Source organism: Eupeodes corollae, chromosome 1 (assembly GCF_945859685.1).
Source record: "Eupeodes corollae chromosome 1, idEupCoro1.1, whole genome shotgun sequence".
Classification (NCBI taxonomy): Eukaryota; Metazoa; Arthropoda; class Insecta; order Diptera; family Syrphidae; genus Eupeodes; species Eupeodes corollae.
Window position 1 is genome coordinate 287,940,341 of NC_079147.1, and position 20,119 is coordinate 287,960,459.

General features: G+C 36.3%; 1 non-coding gene across 1 annotated transcript; it reads right to left on the reverse strand.

The window, feature by feature from the left end:
• Positions 1-19,497: 19,497 nt before the first annotated feature.
• Positions 19,498-19,579, reverse strand: Trnas-aga (transfer RNA serine (anticodon AGA)). Its single transcript has one exon. It is a non-coding gene; the product is annotated as a tRNA-Ser (tRNA).
• Positions 19,580-20,119: the final 540 nt, after the last annotated feature.

Below are 20,119 nucleotides of genomic sequence, written 5' to 3' on the forward strand. Positions count from 1 at the left end.
TTAATGCGTCGTATGTGTCCGTTACAGGTCTTTCTAGCTTGTTTGAACTTATTCCGGTTTTCCTCAGTTGGGTTGGCTTTGTAATTCCGGAAATTTACATTTTTGATCCTAATAACCTCTTTACAGCTCGAATCAAACCATGAGTTTTCTTTGGGTTTAATAGATTTCACCCTATTCGGGATAAAATTTCTCATTCCGCAAAGAATTAAGTTTTTAATCATATCTGCGCTGGAATCCATGTCACTATCGAGGAAGCATAGTGACCAGTTAAAGCTCCTGAAGAATTCATTGAGACCGTCCCAGTTGGCTTTCTCATATTGCCAAACGGTTCTCGTAGGGGTTTTAACTTTAACTGGCGTTTTTTGGCATGAGAAATTTGCAGCTATGACACAATGGTCTGATGTACCTAGAGGCGATAATACACTGACAGTATATTTATTAGGATCAGAAGTAAGAAACAAGTCTAGAGTGTTGGCGGATTGACCTGCAACGTCAGGAATCCGAGTTGGCTCGTCAACTAACTGAGTCAGGTGGTTTAACTCAGCAAAAATCTCGACATACTTTCCTTCGGATGTTGTCTGACCAGAAATTATTAAAATTTACAATAGAAATTCGGAGTCATTAGCCTCAACGCTAAGAGCGCTATGTCCAATTTATGGTCGTCATAATCGTCCTAGCAGAACAAAAATTTAACGTCTAGTTTAAAAAATTGAATCCACAGGTACAGTAAGGCAAAGGAGTGCACGTACTGTTGAGAATATTGCTGCTGCTGAGGCTTTAGTTGCAGAAAGCCAAAATGCGTGTTTCAAACGCCGTTCTTAAGCGTTGAGCATCTCTGTGACATCGTTGTGGCGAATTTTGAAAAAAATCTCAGCATACCTCCTAACAAGATTAAATTGTCGCAAGAAATGAAGCCGCTTGACCAGAAGCGTCGTATGTTCATGAATTGGGCTGAGCAACAACTTGGAAATGATTCGGATTTTCATAAAAAAATCATCATCAACAATGAGGCTCATTTTTGGCTGAATGGTTTCGTCAATAAAAAAAATATGCGGTATTGCTTAGGTAGAAATCCATACGTTTTCCATCAGTCATCATTGCATCCCAAAAAAATTACGGTTTGGTGTGGATTATGGGCCGCAGGTGTCATTGGGCTGTGATGATCAAGACCGGCACGTAACTGTGAATGGAAATCGCTACCGTTTAAATGATAACCTAATATTTTTGAAGCCAATTAGATGATATAGACTTGGAGGACATGTGGTTTCAACGTGTTATCTCACGAAATGGTCTAGTCGCTTGGGAACCTCGGTCGTGCGATTTAACGCCGTTAGACTATTTCCTATGGGGTTAAGTCTATGGTCTATGCCAACAAGCCAGCGACGATTGATGAACTTCGTACGAATATCGAATCTGAAATTGCAGAAGTATCGGCCAATTTATGCTTGAAAACCGTCGAAAATTAGGTTCAGCGTCTAGAATTTTGCAAGCGGCCCGTGGTGGCCATGCAAAAGAAATCGAGTTCCATACATAATGACATAAAACGTTCTTTTACAGGAATAAAGAATTTTATAAGTATCAAAAACCAATTTTGTTTTATTTAAAAAATCTTTTGTAGCGCTCTACACAAATTGCAGGTAGACAGTATAAAATTCAGACGTTCTTTTTTTTTATTTCAATTTTAAACAAATTGATCACAATATGGAGCTAGAAATTAGTGGTTATAAGATAAATCTCCCTAAATAGTTTTCAATTTCTTTACAGTTAACATCATGCGTTATTGTTGGTGCATACTTTAGACCAAGAGCATTCCAGCATGGCTTGTATTCTATTGGCATTAAGTGCTTCAACCGTTTTAAAATTGTTTGCAAAACGCCGAACGGCCCTTTACAGTTTCCCACAAAAAATCTCAAAATTAGAACTGATGATTTACATCGCCAAGAGGGCTGATAACACAATCAAATATTTTGGATACTGATAACACAATAAAAGATCGGTTGCGCCACTGTCATGAACCGTCTAAATCCATACATTTAAGTGCAGTAAAGAAAACTCGGTTAAAATGGCCCACCATTTAACGAAACCTTGCTCCCCACATCATTTTCGAATAAAACTGGTTACAAAATATAACCAACCCATCGATGAAAGTAGCAAAATATGAGGATTTCCAATCCTCAGTAGCTACTTACATAGATGAAAATGTTCCTTGTCACAAATGATGATTTTTTGCCCAATTTATGCTGCTCTTGGGTACAATTTGCTAACCTTTAATGAATCAAAAGACCGAGCACCTTACATTTTTTAGTTAATTCGTCCTTGTAATCGATCTAAGCAAAATCTTTCCGTCAAATTCTCCTCGAGATAATGCTTGAAATTATGAGGTGTTGAATTTCATCTATAAGACTGCCTAACGTTTATACGACGACGCGAAATGTGGGCCATGTGTTTGTAATTATCATTCCTGCCCGGCAAACTTTCTGCACAAACTCGATTGCACCAGAAGTGGTAAGTGCTTCGTTTCAAGAAATGTACTGGTTTGCGTGCTTACCTTAAAAATAACTATTTAATATTTTTCTGTCTAGACATCAAGCGGGAAAAAGTTGTTAGTTTCGAAATGGCGATATGACTTATGATTTAAAAAAAATAACCACTAGACATACCATTTATGAGAAAACCCAGTATGATCTTTAAGAGTTATGCAATCGAGTTGCATAAGTTGAAAAAGAAAGCCATACTTTCAAAATCTTATAAGGGCTTATATTATGCATTTGAAGAATCAGCTAAATGCTTTTAAATGTCAAAAAAAATTAGTCACTTATGACTATTAATTAAACAGTAAATATTGGAATTCCCTTAATCCTAAATTTCTCTAGTTTTTTCGTTATCAAAGACAGACAATATTTTAGAAAACCATTTATGTTCAAAACTTTTTTAGTACAATTTTCAGGAAATTGATTTTTTCCAAATTAAAGTTTCATTTCCTTCAAGTTTTTTTTTCGCCTAAAACCCAAATTTAGTTCTATCTATTTTTAAAACTGAAACTAAAATATACCAAAAAAAGTTCAAATTGCCTAAATGTAGATACAGATGAATAAATATTGAGAAAAACCACTAGTCTAGTTATTCGAGGTATGTATATAGATAGTTTTTTTTTCAGACGCTTAACAAAACAAGCATCGAATCATCTCTCCCACCAAAGCCCTGGGCATACCATTTACATCACACCCACTTTGTTGTAATTTTTGCCTATATACGAATTCATTCAATGTGAAAAGTGTTGTATGCGCGCACAGCAAAATGTGTAATTTCCTGAACATAATTGCAGTACCTAGGTATGTTTAAGACTGGAAGCTGAAGTTGTAGGTATACAAAGATATATAAGGTATAGGTACCTACTGTGATTTTCACGGGCTCTCGGTTCGGTTCTCGAAGCTTGGACTCCTTCATGCATCGATTCGCCCATCCGCACTATGACGCTGATGCTAACGCTGCCACTGACGCCACTCCAACTCCATGCTCCATCGCATCAGACCTTGGTATTACCTCTCTGCTTCTATCTCTACCTCTACTTCTATAGCCAAACTCTATACAACCCAGAGATAAGGAACGTTAAAGTTAAAACACATCCATTTATTGGCCATTAGGTAGCGTTTTTGCTCGACGCAGTGTTTCAACAACAACCTAGCTATATAGCTCCCACAATATATTCGCATCCATCGACGAAAGGTCATATCCAGATGGCCCAGCAACGAGGTGGACCAACGACCGACGAGCGACGACACGGCTTCAGGATTGCCAGATTGGGCTACTTATCGGAAATTGAGCTATTTTTTTTCTGAAACTGCTGTGCCGACATAAATTGTAGTTTGTGACAGATGACATCGCTATTCGATATTATAACTGGGCTAGAATAGCCCAAATCAAATCACAAATTTACACTGCTTTTTGACAACTGAAAACATTAAATGTGTTTATATTGATATCTTATATTTTTATCTTTCGCGTTGTTGTTTTTTAAATAAAAATAAATTATAATTGAAGTTTTCGCTTCAGCTTTAAAATTGAAATTGGGCTATATTGGGCTACTTTTGTCAACTTTGATTTTGGGCTACAAAAAAACTATGCTAGTTTAGGATATGGCAACCCTAAACACGGCTCAGATAAAAATCCAAAAAAGGGCCAAGCTCGCGTATGGTATAGTGGTCATGGTGTTGGTGTGGTTCAACTCCAATTCATTAAGCGATGATCAGCGTAAAGGAAGAAAATGGGGCTCGAATGGAAATGTGGAGTGGCTTGAGAGAGAATGGCCATCATTTGACTCGACTGGACTGGAATCGACCCTAAAAGCGCCGAACCGACCACACCCGCCCACATACTCACTAAATATTGGCAACACAAAAAGTTAATAGGCAGCGCCACACCAAAAATGTAGGTATAACCACCGTGGCGGCCGGCGCAGCAAAAAGCTATTCTTTCGTATGTTCGCATCTGAACACAGCGTACGGTGGCGGCGGCTGGCACGGCGGTGGGTGTAAGATGCATCCAAGTGGATGGAGAATGGTTATGGCAATGACGATGCAACAGAATTTTGAGAGCTGCTGCTGCAGGAAACAGCATATTGGCCCTTAGGGTTCTGTCGCTGTTGCCGATGCTGTTTCTGCTGCTGCTGCTGATGGGGTTTGGCTTTAACACCCTGTGTATACGTTGCACAGTATCTGCCAACTTGATTCGTGGCTGGGTTGGATGTTGAATGTCTTTGGGATGGTGACAGCGAGTGATGTTGGCGGGATTTCTATTTTTTTTTTTTTTTTTTGAGTTTATTTTAATGTTTTTTTGTTTTTGTTTTAATTTTATTCCGCTTTTTGTGTTCGCTTCTCTTTTAATTCGATTTTATCAGAGTTTAATTCACTTACTGGACAGTAAGCAAAATTGATAAGAAGCCTCTGGGCTGCAATTAAAGTAATGAGATGTGAATTCAATTCACTTACACATGACAGTTGCTTGAACACGCGTACTTATGTAAATACATAGCTGTAGAAAGAAGCGGAGATGCCAGATATGAATCTTAATGGATAAGGGGGTTAATTATTATGTAGGTATAGGTAAAGGTAAAAATGGATAAAGGACGTATGCTTATACTTTGGGGAGATGCCATTTTATTCGTTCGTAAAAATACAAAAAGAAGTCTTAATATTTGATTCTGTGATGGGTGCAGAATATATGCAGGTAGGCGTCTACGTAACGTCCAAAAATCAATGCTGTGCAGGTTCATTGTGAAAATAAAGTCGTTTGAAATAAAATAAAGTCCATTTTATAAGGGTCTCATTTACGTTAAAACCAATTATTGAATTATGTTAAATTAATTTACATAAAAAGCTTATTTATTTATTTATTGAATTCGTTAAACAAACTAACGTAGAACTTAAGACTAATATTACGTTTATTCTTATATTTATAGATTTACAATGCCTTAGAAAGCGATGGAAGATTTATGAGCGTGAGCCTATGATTGTACAGTGGAAGTTCGAGTCTATTGGACCATGGGAAGAAACGGAGGCAGAAACGCATGAATCTTCTTTGTACTCCTTCTATTCTGTTTATATGGACTGAATAAAAGGGAGCCCATATTAAGCAGCCATATTCCAATATTGGTCTTACAAATGATATATAAAGAAGTTTAAGAATATCGAAAATCATGTGAAAACCGTTTTATCAATCCAAGTGTCTTATTTGCTTTTTGAATAATACAGTCATAATGATTTGTAAAATTCAGTTTTAAGTCAAGAATAATTAATACCTAGGTCAGAGAAAGTATAAGATGAGTCTAATTGATAATTAAAAGTCAGAACATTTCGTTTGCGTGTAAAACACATTGATTTACATTTGTCTATGTTTAGTAAAAGCTTATTTATAAAACACCATTCGCGAAATATATTTAGATCGTCTTGTACGAGTAAACGTCGTCAAGTAAGTCATTACGTTTGAGCATTTTAATGTCATCAGCGTAGCGGAAGGTAAGTCGTTAACGCTTAAAATAAACAGTAAAGGTCCTAAGTGGCTACCTTGTGGTATGCCAGAGTTGGTATACAAATATGATGACCGCTCATTCCTAAAAACTATGCTGTATAATATATTTTATAAGTACAACAAAACCCAACTTACAAATTTATCGTTAAAACCTTGTGATTTAAGTTTGGAAGTTAATGTTTTATCTAACTTACTGAAGTCTGTAACATAGTGAACTTGTTTCCGTTTTTCAAACGAATCTAAACGAAAAGAACTGAAATGAAAGAGGTTAGTAACTGTTGACTTATTTTGAACAAACCCATGTTGACTGTCACAAATTATAGACTTACAATTAAACAATATGACTTTACAAATAATGGACTCAAATAACTTAGGGATTACGGACAGTGTTCCAATGGGACGATAATTTTTTATTTTATTTTTACTACCCTTTTTATGTATCGGTGTTATGCACGAACTTTTCCAAATTGCAGGAAAAAATAAAGATTTGAGTGACTCATTAAAAAGAATATGGAGAGGATAGATATTATTATTTAGAACTATATACATTTTTTATAGTTTTTGGGTAAGATTAGGTCATCACTTTTGAAAAAAGGAGATGAGTTGAACGTAGGAAAATGTCTCCAGCAAGTTCGATAATCTCAGCGGTTGTGCTCGCATAAAATTCAAATTGAATACCATCTGAACCTGCACAATAAATATTTTCAATTTTTCCAAGTGATCCTTAAACACAGAGATCTTGCCCAGAAATGTTAATATTAGTATTAGGTTCTGACCAACATTTAAAATGCGTAGCAGGATCTGCTATTCAATATTTAAAACCGATGATTTGTTCCTCCAACCTGGAATCCGTATTGAGATAAAGTGATTTGAAATATTTCCGATCTAATAGTTTATTGGTGCCTTTGCCTAAGATAAAAATATTTTGTTTTGAGATAAAATGTTTCATTAGCATCACTGCTAAACATTTTAAGTTATGCAAAAGTTTCTATTTTAAATTTGTCGAGTGTTATATCTGTCACAGATTGGAAACTGATCGATAGACTTATGTTACCAAAGCGCAGTGAAGTGACAAACATCAGTAGATGGTTTGAAAAATTTGCACGGAATACTTCAAAATGATTGATTATTTCAATCAACTTACTTTACCGCAATTCAACGGTTGATCAATATTAATATAGGGCAACATATTTTCAATAAATTAAACCAAGTGGATTTAGAATCTCGTGCGGTGTCCTATCATCAAAATTGAAGATCAATACTGTATGGTAGGATGGATTTCACTTTCTTCACGAAAAATGGAATATCTCAGTACTAACACAACCCATTCTATTAGTAATGTGAAGAAGAAACGAGACACTTCAAGATTCATTTCTCCAAACTTTTCAAACTTATCAAGGCGTTGAGAATGATAACCTTTGTAAAGAATTTTTTAAGAATGAAGTCAGTTCTGTCACCAAAAGAACTTGGAATTGCATTACTAACAACCGTAGAAATGTCCAACAATTCAGGTTTCCTGGATTCCTGAAAGAACTCAAATTTACTTAGAGAACAAAGCTCAACAAATTCCTAAACATGTTTATTGATTGATTTGATCTAATAAGAATAGGTGGCTATTATCAAAAACATCCTATACTCGTAGTATTGAAACCACAAAACACCTTCTCGAAACTCATCAAGAGGAATCTAGCAAACAAAAACACTTATTTCTTTATAAAAAGAAGTTGTTGAGTAAATGCTTCATATGTGCCACTAATCAACCAAAATCAATGCAACAACTGATGGAGAGCCTTCCTGCATTCAAAGTAAATATGTCTCGACCATTCAATCACACTGGTGTGGATTATGACGGCTCTAAGAAAGTTTAAACTCGTAAAGGAAGACATTTCAAGAAATTTAAAGGATATTTGCTATTTTCATATGTCTCTCCACCAATTTACTTAAAGCCATGATAGGTCTCAGAACTGAAGGTAATTATATGGCAATTGTTGACTTGACTTACTGACTACTACTTCTCCTCACTTTGGAAGTTTATGGGAAACAGCTGTGATATCATTCAAATACCACTTAAAACGAAAACCAAGTTCTGATCTTCGAGGAGCTCAGTACGCTTCTAACACAATTAGAAGCTTGTCTTAACTCTAGACCCCTTTGTCCGGGTACAGATAATTTGGATGATTTGAATGCTCTGGACTATTATTTCTAGAAGTTGAAGGAACTTCAAATGACACTCCTTATGCAAGCTCGACTGATAAAGACAATTTGCTTATAGCATAGTTTGCTGTTAATTCGATGCTGCCAATGAGTGACATGACTCCTTGTGTACTTGAAAGCGTAAACAATTCTATGGGACGAATCTTCTTTCGCACTCGTACAGTTGCGAGAGTACTAAAAGATCTTGACATTCACAAATCCGCTACTGCTCTGAAGAGTTGTGCTTCAATGCTGGCAAAACTACTACGTAAGCGTTTCCCTCTGTCCTATTCTACTAGTCTCTTTCCGAGTGGATCGAAAACTGCATTCGTTCAGCTTGTCCCCTTCTAACTATCGTACAATTGCAATTACGTCTCTTCATTAAAAGGTCATGGAAACACTGATCATTTTTCAGCTTATGAAGTATCTTGAAGAACGGAAGCTTCTTAATGACCTGCACTATGACATTCGTTGTAATAGGTCCACTGGTGATCTCATGGGTTTTCTCGCCAATCAGTGAAAGAAATCTTTAAATGGTTTTGGATAAATTAATATTATTGCACTTAATACTTTAAAGGCATTTGATATAGTTTGGCATCAAACTCTCCTATCGAAAATGCTTGCTTTTGGTATCAATGAATCTCTTCTTTGATGGGTTACAAATTACATTTTAGACCGTTCAATTCAAGTAGTATTGGACGGGTTCAAGTCTGATATTCACAAAATAAACGGTCAAGTATAATTAGACTGATGCTAGAATATCGTACTACTGAGACATTTGCTTCTGTTGAACATCGCCGCAAGGTCTCATGCCTGTCATTATTTTATCGTTCTTTTTAAAAACAATGCTCTAGTGAAGGAGCCAGTTGCATTCCTCTCCTTAGACCATTCAACCGTTATAGACGTACTGTTAGGAATGCCCATCAACCCTTGACACCGATTTCGGACGTACTGTTAAGTACAGAGATTCTTTCTTTGGCCGCACTACACGAACATGGAATGCTTTAACAGACTCAATATTTACCACTCATTGCAATGTGCAGACATTTAAAGCTAATTTGCATCAGTTTCTCCTCTCTAATACTATCCTATTTTCCTAATTGCTCACACTTTGTTTAATTATTATAAGTAATTCATAACCCTCTTTAGTGCGCGCGCAATATATACAAAAAACTGTCTTTTCCCTACTCTTTAAAAGTTTTTGATAAAATACAAATATCATAACTTACAACTAATTTAAAGCAATCGGGTTTAAGTAATTTATTTTCTAGTCCGGTTATATTGCAGTCAAAATTTTAATAATTAAAATGTATTATTTCGACCGACAGCAACACTGTCCTATCCTTATAAAATAAATGAATTAGGTTGCTCAAGAGTCCGTTGAGAACTATGACCTAGTGACTTACAACTCTCATCCATTCCTGTTTGCGAGTACTGTTGGCAGGGATGGAGGGGACCTATAGTTTTAAGTGGAATCCAAACATTCAATTCGAGAATGCACTTTTTAATTCAAGAATTAGTTACTCTTGGAGGATTTGTCAATTCCTCCCAAGAGGCAGTACCCGTGAGAAAAGCTTTAGATATCACATTCAGGAATCAAACCCAAGACCTCTGGCATGACAGTCCTATTACTTTACTTGATGAAAAAGATGGAAAGAAAATAATATCGTCAGCAAAGCAGGTAAGTGGATAAGCAGTTTTTATAAATAGATGATAAAGAGTGTCCTAGATAGCGTAAAGCCCAGCGGCACACCAGGTTTTATTTTGTAGTTATTAGAGTTGAACCAATAAAATTCAACTTGTATTAACCTGCCCGAAAGATAATTTACAAAATGAAAGATTAATTCACCAAAACATTTCCGATAAGAAAGCCTAATGGCAAACTCTATCAAATTATTTTGAACAAATATTTTTTTCTCCAAAAAGATGTAAATATTTGTTTTAATAGTCGATTCGGTAGACCTTGACCAATTATTTGACATTTCCATGACCTTACAAAAATCTCAATTGTGGAAAAAAATCAATTCCTCCGACTTTAATTTTTAATGTTAAAATCGTTTAAAAGTCCCCAAAAATTAAAGGTGTGATAAATAAATAAGAACAACACTAAATCGAACGCCAATTCCGTTAATGTATAAAAATTTAATAAAAAATATGAAACGCTAAAAGTGGTTCCTCAATATTTAGGTAAAATTAAAGTCGATATTGGACTTTAGGTGTGGGCGAGGGATCAGGAAATTTCGAACGAATTTGAAAGGGATTCTTAAGGCCCCATTTACTGCAAACGGTGTCAGATCGATAACTCACGGTCATCACTAAAATTGACAAATACAACTGCATTATTTTTCTTATTTGTATTCTGTATAAATGCCTGTCACTGTTAATTTGGCAGGTGCCTCAGTTAATAGACCCTCCATAAAGTGACAGTGCTATGAACTTATTTCCCAGAGTACGCATTTAAGCAATAAAATTACATAATTTGCAGACATTTCATGTTTAAATTATTGACCAAACTGATAGATGTTTGATCTGATTGATTGCGATCTGTCAAAACCAATATTCTTAAAAAGAAAAGAGCAAAGAAGTCGACCATTTTTTTACGAAAATAGTTGTATTAGTGTTTTGTTATTGCTAATATTTCATACAGCCATAACTTTAATAAAACAAAACATTGATTCCTGCAATCTATTATGTACAGCAAAAAGATCTCCCATATATTAAAAGGCAAAGCCAAATAAATAACCAATCTAACAGAAAAATTTTGTTGAATTTTTTAAATTAAAAACTATGCCATTTTACATTAAATAAAATAATTACTTAGTTTTAAACATTAAGTCCGTTAAATATTGTCCTTTATTATTAACACATTTGCCAATCCTTTCCCGGAAGCTTTCCATTGCTGGTCGAGTCATATGTGGTGTAATGGCTGCCACTTTCTGAGTGATTGCCTCCTTAAGTGCTTCCAAAAATGTTGGGCCATGAGTGTAAACTTGGACCTTTAAATGTCCCCAAAGAAGAAAATCACAGGTGATAAATTGGAGGACCTTGGTGGCCAGGTAATGTCTCCTCGATGAGATGCCCTGAAAGCATCTCTCGCAAAATTGTTATTGAACGCCGTGAAGTGTGTACTGTGGCTCCATCTTGTTGAAACCAGACTTCGTTGTTGTTCCTAGTAAACTGATTTAAGTTTGGTTGGAGTAAGGTCTCAATCATGTGACAGTAGCGATAACTGTAACTTTGTGCCCATTTTCTTCGAAAAAATACGCCTCGGAGATTACTGAATAGACGCACTTACACGAGCCACATTATCCGGCGTTGTTGCGGTTAAAGGTCGGCCAGACGATTTTCTCTTTAGCGCAGAATCCGTTGCTATAAAAATTGATAACCAAACTTGAATTGTTTTCCTATCTAGAACAGGATAATGTCGTCCAAGTTGAAATAGAATGCGAAATGCTCGCTGAGAAGTATTCGCAGAACTACCATTACGGATATATTCCTCTACGACAAATGCGCGATGCTCATCGTGCCATGAGCCATACCATTATGATTACTAAAAACGGCACGTAGACTTCTATCTGTTCAATTCAATTTTCTATCGTTTAAAATTAAAAAAAATGCTAAACTAAATGTTAGCTCTTATGAATATTTTTAAAAGTATAGGAGACACAATGGAGCCCTGTGGCACACTATTTCCTTCTCGATTTTAACAGCTGAACTCAAATTAAAAGAAAAATATGTTGAACTATTGAAATTGATTGATCTCAATATAAAATGCATTACTAAACTTATGCAACAAATGGAATATAACAATTAAAAAAAAATATTCATTCAGGTTCTATTAAAAACTTAAAAGTAAACTTCACAAGTTTTCTTATTGTATCTTTTCTCTAAGAGTTCTTAAATCCATTTATCTCTTTTTCTATCTACTAAGTTATCGTGTTAGGTGTTACATTGTAGATAAGTGGCAAATTGCAACAACTCATATCAATTTCCATCATACAAATCTACTTTATCGCTTGAACTTTTGCGTGTTTCAATCAAAGTAGGTAAAAATAATTGTTTATTAGTGCGTAAGTGAGAAATAGAGATTCTTAAGATTGCTTGAAAGTTGAAATGCATTCATGAAAATCACATCCCACGCATTTAACATAATTGAATAAATTATCACCATTTCGTATTCTTCTTCATATGAAATTAGAGAATTATATTAATTTATTATAGGCACAAACGCAAAAAGAAACATTACAGGTAAGCAGTTGTTAAAAATAATAAAATAAAAAAGAACATGGCTACTATCATCATATTTGTAGCTGTCCAAGATGTCAGCATAAATTCTTCTGCACAGCAATATGCAATTGCACACCACTTATGTCAGTCATAATTTATTGCTCCGCTGAGCGTTGTTATTATTTCAGGTTTCTTCTCATCAAATGTTCATATAAAGGTGGGTACTTGGAATACACCGTCGTCGTCGGTCGGTCGGTCGTCGTCTCTCTCCATAATTCCGCTCCAGCTCCCGCATGCTACCAAAGCTAATCCTATTGTGAATGCGTCCAACCTTGGTAATTGGAGGTGTATCGCTTCACCAATAGGAACACTGATCACGTTCCTGCTCATAATTCCATGCAAATTGTATATTTCCCAAGGCCTCCCCGAAGAAGTCTAGATTGTATAGTTTGCAAGTTTGAAAAGAAACAATAGGCGGAGTTCCATGCATGCAATGTTAAACATTATTAATGCATCCCTAGTTTGTTCCATTGCAGTGCTGCAGGTAGTAGCCGCAGCGTAGTGCTAGTGGCGCGGCGTTGGTGGCAGCGAATGGCTAAAGATACTATCATCGCATGACTCTTCTCTCAAGAAGAACCATTTTTTTCAATTCAATTCGTTTGAAACTGAGGTTCCCCACTCGTCACCTGTGGGGCTACAGTAATGGCGGCAGCAGAGCAGCGACTTATTTGCAATTCATCAAACCCAAGAAACCAATTTAAATTTTTATTTCTGGGTTAATTGATATTTGATTGCATCTCTCTCACTGAGTGCGCAATTTTTATATATCTTATCTTGGCCATCTCTTCCGGTTTTCGCGGATTAAGTATGCATCAAGACCATAAGTGAGTATGGTGGTGAATTTCGCGCAAACTGATGCAGCAGCGCATCAGTGAGCACTGAACGCTTCAAGTAGTTTAGTTCACCACTTTAACCGCAGATGGCAACAATATACCACTCGTTGTTATGTATGCATTCCAGTTTTGACATTTCAATTTTGACAGATAAGTTAAGAAAAACAGAAAAGCCTCAAGTCAAGTCAAAAAGGCACGTGTCGCGTCAATTATTGTCATTGAGATTGAGAGTTTGCTTGCGGTTCTGTTTCCGGTTAACTTTAAGGTGGCGGTGTATGGAATATTATGGTAACTGAGACTCTCTGTACGTACCTTCTTCCCCCCCCCCTCTCTTATCTTTTGCAGCTGCACTCAATGATGACTGTGACTGGGAGTCTTCAGTTAGCATGAGTTGTTGAATAAAGAAAAGATCTCTTTTCGATTTATTAAGTGGAAAATCGTGTGCTCCTCTCGACTCAAGTAGCCTTTTTTCCTTCCACTTGCATTATATTCTTTTCTTTTCATATCTTCCCCTTGGCGAGGAGGGACTTTTCGTGTGTTTTCTGTACACCTCCAGGATGAATCTCTCTCTCGAATTACCATGTTCTGGTGTATTATGTGCCACCTCATCTTCTCCTTGTTCCTCTTTTGGTGCTTCTTTTGATAAAGATTCCTTTTGCCATCAGGTAGCAGCAAAAGAGCACGTGGTAATGGCATCGGGGTGTAATGATATGACCATAGGAATACGACTTATGGTGGTGGCGGCGACGGAGGTTTATACAAACTGTAAAGTGCGCTGCACCATGAAGTCAAGGATTCAATTACCCATACTCGCCCGCCGCGTCACTTTGCATCGGTCGTCCTCTTCAGTCGTCTTTACGGGGCGGTGGTGGTGGCAGCCGTGTGTGCATATTTTGACTGAATTGATGCATACAACACCGCACCGTTTCGTCACCGGTGCTGCGACGGCGGCGATGGTGGTGCTGGCGGCACGGCAGAGAAGTTTGGGGGAATGTCTTTTTAAGTCAGTCGGCCATTATGTTGTGTTTTTTCTTTTTTGATTTGCATCATTCAACGTTTGCGTATTTGTTGCAAGCATCTGCTTCTATGCTTGCAGATATATGCAAAGAAGAGAGGATGACGACGATGATGATGATGATGAGCCTTTGTGTTTTGGCTAAAAAGCCGCCCCATGGCACAACATAATACAACTGACACACGAGCCATCTTTGATGTTCGCCTCGGGAACTACCGATTGATGTGAAGGGGGAGGGGTTTGAAGAGGGGGTGTTTATATTCTGATGATCTATAGAAGGTGGTGAGAGGAATGTTGTATGTAGTATCTTGTTTCATCTTTTTTTATTTATGTTTCTTTTCTACGTTTTACAAGGGTAAAAGATTATAAGATGTGATGTGCATTGTGTATCCCCTGAAGGCTTCCGTTCTCCAAAACAACCAAATTCATGAACGAATCGACGATTTGGAAATGTAACAAAGTCAATTTCAAATCATAATTGGATTTAAGACGAAAAACACTGACAAAAATATCCTAATACAATAATGTAAAGGTACATAATCAAGTTTGAATTTAATTAATTCAATGCTTTACCCTTTTAAGTCTTTCTTTTGACTGAAATATATACGTTTTGAATGCTCACTTACTTAACTTTAGTTGGCGCAACAGTGAAGTGCGCTCCTGGACATTTAAAAGTAGATTCCGCCAGCTTACTTAAGCTTGCTGTCTCCAGTTTTGAATACCAATTCGGCGTCTGTCGGCCGAATCTTTGACTTGGTGTTTAGCTTCGATATTCAATCACAATTTTTTTTTGCTGTACAGCTCGTTCAATTATTGTGTTATTTTGTAAGTTGACCCAAATCGTCAAAGCAGCAGGCGGAAACTTGGCAGCGGGTATGCACTAACTCATCTGCAAAATATGGTCGGAAGACAGGATGCCCAATGAGTGGAATCTCAGCATAGTTTGCACGATACATTAAAAAGGAGACCCTCTAAATTGCGCCCACTAGATGGGCATCAGTCTCCTTAACATTGTATATAAAATCCTCTCTGCCATATTATGTAAACGTCTGAAGCTGTTCGTCAACAATCTTATAGGTTCTTATCAGTGTGGCTTCAGACCAGGAAAGTCCGCTATCGACCAAATTTTCACACTACGGCAGATCTTGGAAATAACCCAGGAGCTTCAAATCGATACCCCCCATCTCTATATAGATTTTAAAGCCGCGTATGACAGCATCTATAGGGAAGAGCTCTACAGAGCAATATCTAGTTTTGGCATCCCTGTCAAACTTATCCGTTTGTGCAGAATGGCGATGAAGAATGCACGCTGCTCTATCAAGGTCGGTTTTAGACAAGGCGATTCACTGTCATGCGACTTCTTCAATATCGAATTGTGCAAAACTTAACCGCCAACACTAGAGGCACAATCTTTTAAAGGTCAATCCAATTACTCGGATACGCAGATGATATTGATCAAAGCGTGATGTCAGTGCGGAGCGTTTTTGAGCATTGCGGCGGAAGCGAAGAAGATGAGATTAGTAGTCAATGAGGGCAAGACCAAGTATATACTGTCATCAAAAAGGAGTCTTGGACAACGACGTCTTGGACAAAACGTCACCATGACCAGCTATAACTTTGAGGTAGTTAAGGACTTTGGCTACCTAGGCACCGATGTAAACACAGACAACGACACCAGCGCTGAAATCAAACGAAGAATAACTCTTGCAACTCGCTGCTTCTTTAGACTTAGAAGGCAATTGAGAAGTAAAGTCCTCTCTCGAGCATGTAAAATCACCATCTATAAGACACTCATCATCCCGGTTTTCATTTATGGTACTGAGGCCTAGACTCTGTCAAAGAAAGATGAGAGTGTCTTAGGATGCTTCGGGAGAAAAATTCATCGGGTGATTTTTGGTCCCATATGCATAGACGGAGAATGAACGAAAAGATATAACGACGAACTGTACGGCCTGTACAGCGACACTGACCTAGTTAACAGAATCAAAGTCCAATGGCTTAGTTGGCTGGGTCATGTAGAGTGCATGGACATTAACGCTCCAGCCCAAAAGGTCTTCGAATCTTCGAAACATGGCGTGCGAAACTGGAGACAGATAGCTAGTTACCGAGCTGGCTGGAGACGCATGTTGGTTGAGGCCCAGGTCCGCCCCGGACTACAGGGCTACCTTAAGTCAGTGACCCAAATCGTTCCATAGATCACTTGTGCATAGAATCTTCCTCTTGAATAACGAAAGCGAGAAATGGTCCCTGCTTCTGCACCATACAGCAATACTGCGATGATGAGGGATTTGTCTTTTTAGTGCTTCGTGATGGGGCCTTATTTCTCAATAGCTTTCTTAGTCCAAAAAAACTTCATTTGCAGAGTTATAGGCATTGCCAGGTAGACCTCGTCAGATAGTCAGGTTTTGAATAGGTCTTTAATAGGAAACGACGGCGAAGTTCTTTGATAAGATTTATTTTGTTCGCTTAAGACTCAATACTGTAAAAACGTAATCGTAACTGCTCTTAAGCTTATTCCCATAGTTTTGAAGTCATATGAATCTCCAAACTTCCAAAAACTCAGTGGATTTTTTTAAAACATTATGCCATTCGTATTGGGCGTGGAGTTACAAAGACTCTTTTAAGAACAATATTGAAACAGCTACATAAGAGCTTGTTGCCTTGACGTAGTGGTGGTTTTGAAAGTAATACTTCCAACTTTCCACAGTCTTTATAGTAAGGCGTATCAACTTTCCAAGAATACAAAATTTGACATGACCACGGAATAGATTACCCTTGTTGACACGGTCATAGGCATCTTTGAAATCGATGAAGAGATCATGTTCATCGATGTTGTATTCTTGCGGTCTTATTTGGGATAAGGTGTAAAGTAAAGATTCGGTCTATGGTAGGTTTTCTAGACCCTAAGATAAACTGAAAAGTGCCAGTAAATTCATCAGTGAATGTCTTTTGGCGTTAACATAATGCACTTGACATGATTCTTTCTTTATGTGTTAATGCATCGGGAAAATAGCATGTAAGTTCTTATCATTATGGCATATTTTCTTCCAACCAAATTCTGGGTACAAGTTGGTGTATGCTCCTTGTTAAATCATCCCCGGCGATATTAAAAAATTGATCCTGTAGTCGTTTGTCACAGCTAGCTTTGTTCGATGTCAGCCTGGTGATGGATAGCTTGATCTCGTTAAAGTCGGGTGGAGAGAACTCTTGATTATAAAACAAATGCATTTTTTGAGGTTACTAGTGGCGTGATCCTGGAATTCATTACAGCTAAATAGATGGTTGATTTAATAACATTTAACGCATCAACTGATTCTCAACTATGTTGTTTCATGTTTCGTGTTTTTGCATGCCCCAGGAAGGCTGGTGGTTCCTGATGTTTTCTTTTGCACACCTTTGTAGAAGTTCTGCACCTGCTTCCTGCTAAAACACAATTAGATCTTATCGCCTGCACGCTGGACATGATTCTTATACTTCCTTATCAGGAAGTGGATTTGATCTCATCCCTTGTCCAACTAAAACTGACGAGAATTGTCCTCCTTTGAGACTTAATCTTTACGTCTCTGTTTTGGGTTAATCACATTCAAAGTTAAACCAGAGATAATTCAGTGGTGGCTATAAGAATTCTAGCATCTATTCAGCAGAGTTTCTGATGGATTTTTGTCAAATATGTATAAATGTGGACTTAACTCTTCAATAGTAGGTTTCACATCAGCTCTACAGGTACTTGATTCTGCATTCTCAAAAACTTAAATTCTCTCCTTATCGTTGTTGTTTTTTTGAGAGTTTCCATGGACATTCCAGTTTAGCACCAACCAGGAAGAGATCTGAGTTGATGTTGGCTTATCTGTACTTACAAACGCCAAGTATATGTTTAAGGAGTGTCTTCGATCGAAAGCAAAATAATTTATGAATTTAGTTGCAGCTTTTGCTATCGGAGTTCGCCATAAGTCCACTTGTGGATATCTCGTGCGGGAAAACTAATTTTACTAAACACCATATTCTTCTCGGCTACAAAAGCGAAAATCCTGAGTGAATTATTAGAAGTGTTGTCATGTAGACTATTATGTCTTCCGATTGACTTACCAAACATGATTCCTTACTAATATTGGCATTAAAATTACAGCTGGAAGACTCTTGAAATATGCATATATGTAACAATAAATTATTTGCATTTTAATTTGCAAGTTTTAGTTAATCTAAAATGTAAAAGTTCATCCATATTTTTGATGTTAAAATAGTTTATTTTAGGTAAATATACAAACATTTTATAAATATTTAATTTTTATAAACAAAAGTACCGTCAGTTGGATTATTTAAGAAATATAACCAAATATTAACAACAATATTTTGTGTAAAATTAAATTAGTTTTGGGTAAATATTTATCTTTATTCTTAAAATACTTGATGTAAAAATTAATTTTTATTAATTTTTAGGTGAACACTTTTCTACTCTTCTTCTGGACAACAAATAATTTTCAACTTGATAGATTTGAAGAAAAATTGTTGCAAAATAGAGCAGTGTAATCAATTTAGTCAAAAATTTTATAAAGTATTATATTTGGTAAAAGAATTTTTTGTTACCTATTGTTTTATGTTTAGAAAACTTAATTTTAGAGTAATATCGCTGCGGAAACACCGCCATCTTAAAATAAATATTTATTTTGCATTTTCTTTCATAACTATAAATAAATATATTTTTATACAAAATCGTTAGAAAACAATGTGAAGGCAATTCAATATTTTCTATAAAATGAAATATTAATGACGTGTGTAAGTTTGCAACTTGTCCAAGATTTTACCGATTGTTTGCGTAGTCGTCGATCGAATACGTGGCTACGTTCGTAGTGAATCAAACGTCTTTGTAAATTTCAATATTTGTTTCGAGCGATTGAATTTAGTTAATCTAATATTTACTTTAAACGCAATCTGAGTTTGACAGATGTCAAATGAAAGCGCTGCCAACTTAAAGCCCTTTGTTATGCATAATTAACACAAAAGTTTGTTTAAGAAAATGTCTTAACAAAATAATAAAGATACATATGTACTTATTATTTTCTCTAAACTTTTGACTTTATTTTTAAGTTTAGCATGCTAAGGGTAAGTATTCTTTCGTTTTAAAGAAATAAAAAGGTACTCTCTCGCAGTCGGTAGGATTCGAACCTACGCTCCCAGAGGGAATCTGATTTCTAGTCAGACGCCTTAACCGCTCGGCCACGACTGCTTATAAAAAAATTTATTGGATAAAATTAACTCATGGACTATACTTCATTTGAAGAATTACCAAATAAGCATACAAGTTTATTTGCCTTTAACATGCCTGCATATATGTTATACCCAAAGATATAAGTAAATATTATTACAACTTATTGATATACATGGGTATTGAAATGCGCTGAACAAATTCAAACTTAAAATCTTTGAAACGTCGCAAATTGATGTACGTACATAGAAAATGTTTTCAGGGCCTGGTGAGACATTTCCGTATGATTGCATTACCCTTTGTTGTTCGTTATTGAAATGTTAGTGGGTAACTTACTATTCTTACATTTTATAAACTGTAGACAAAAAATAAATGTTTAATATTGTGTATCTTATACAAAAAATAAACCATAATTACACAAATTTTATTTCTTAGTTATGTACTTTTGAACATAATATCAGTTTTTGTAAAATATTTAAATTTCAGTTTTTGTAAAATATTTAAATTTGAGTTTAAGTTATGTATAAGATATAATAATATTGCAGAAAGCGTATCTCTATT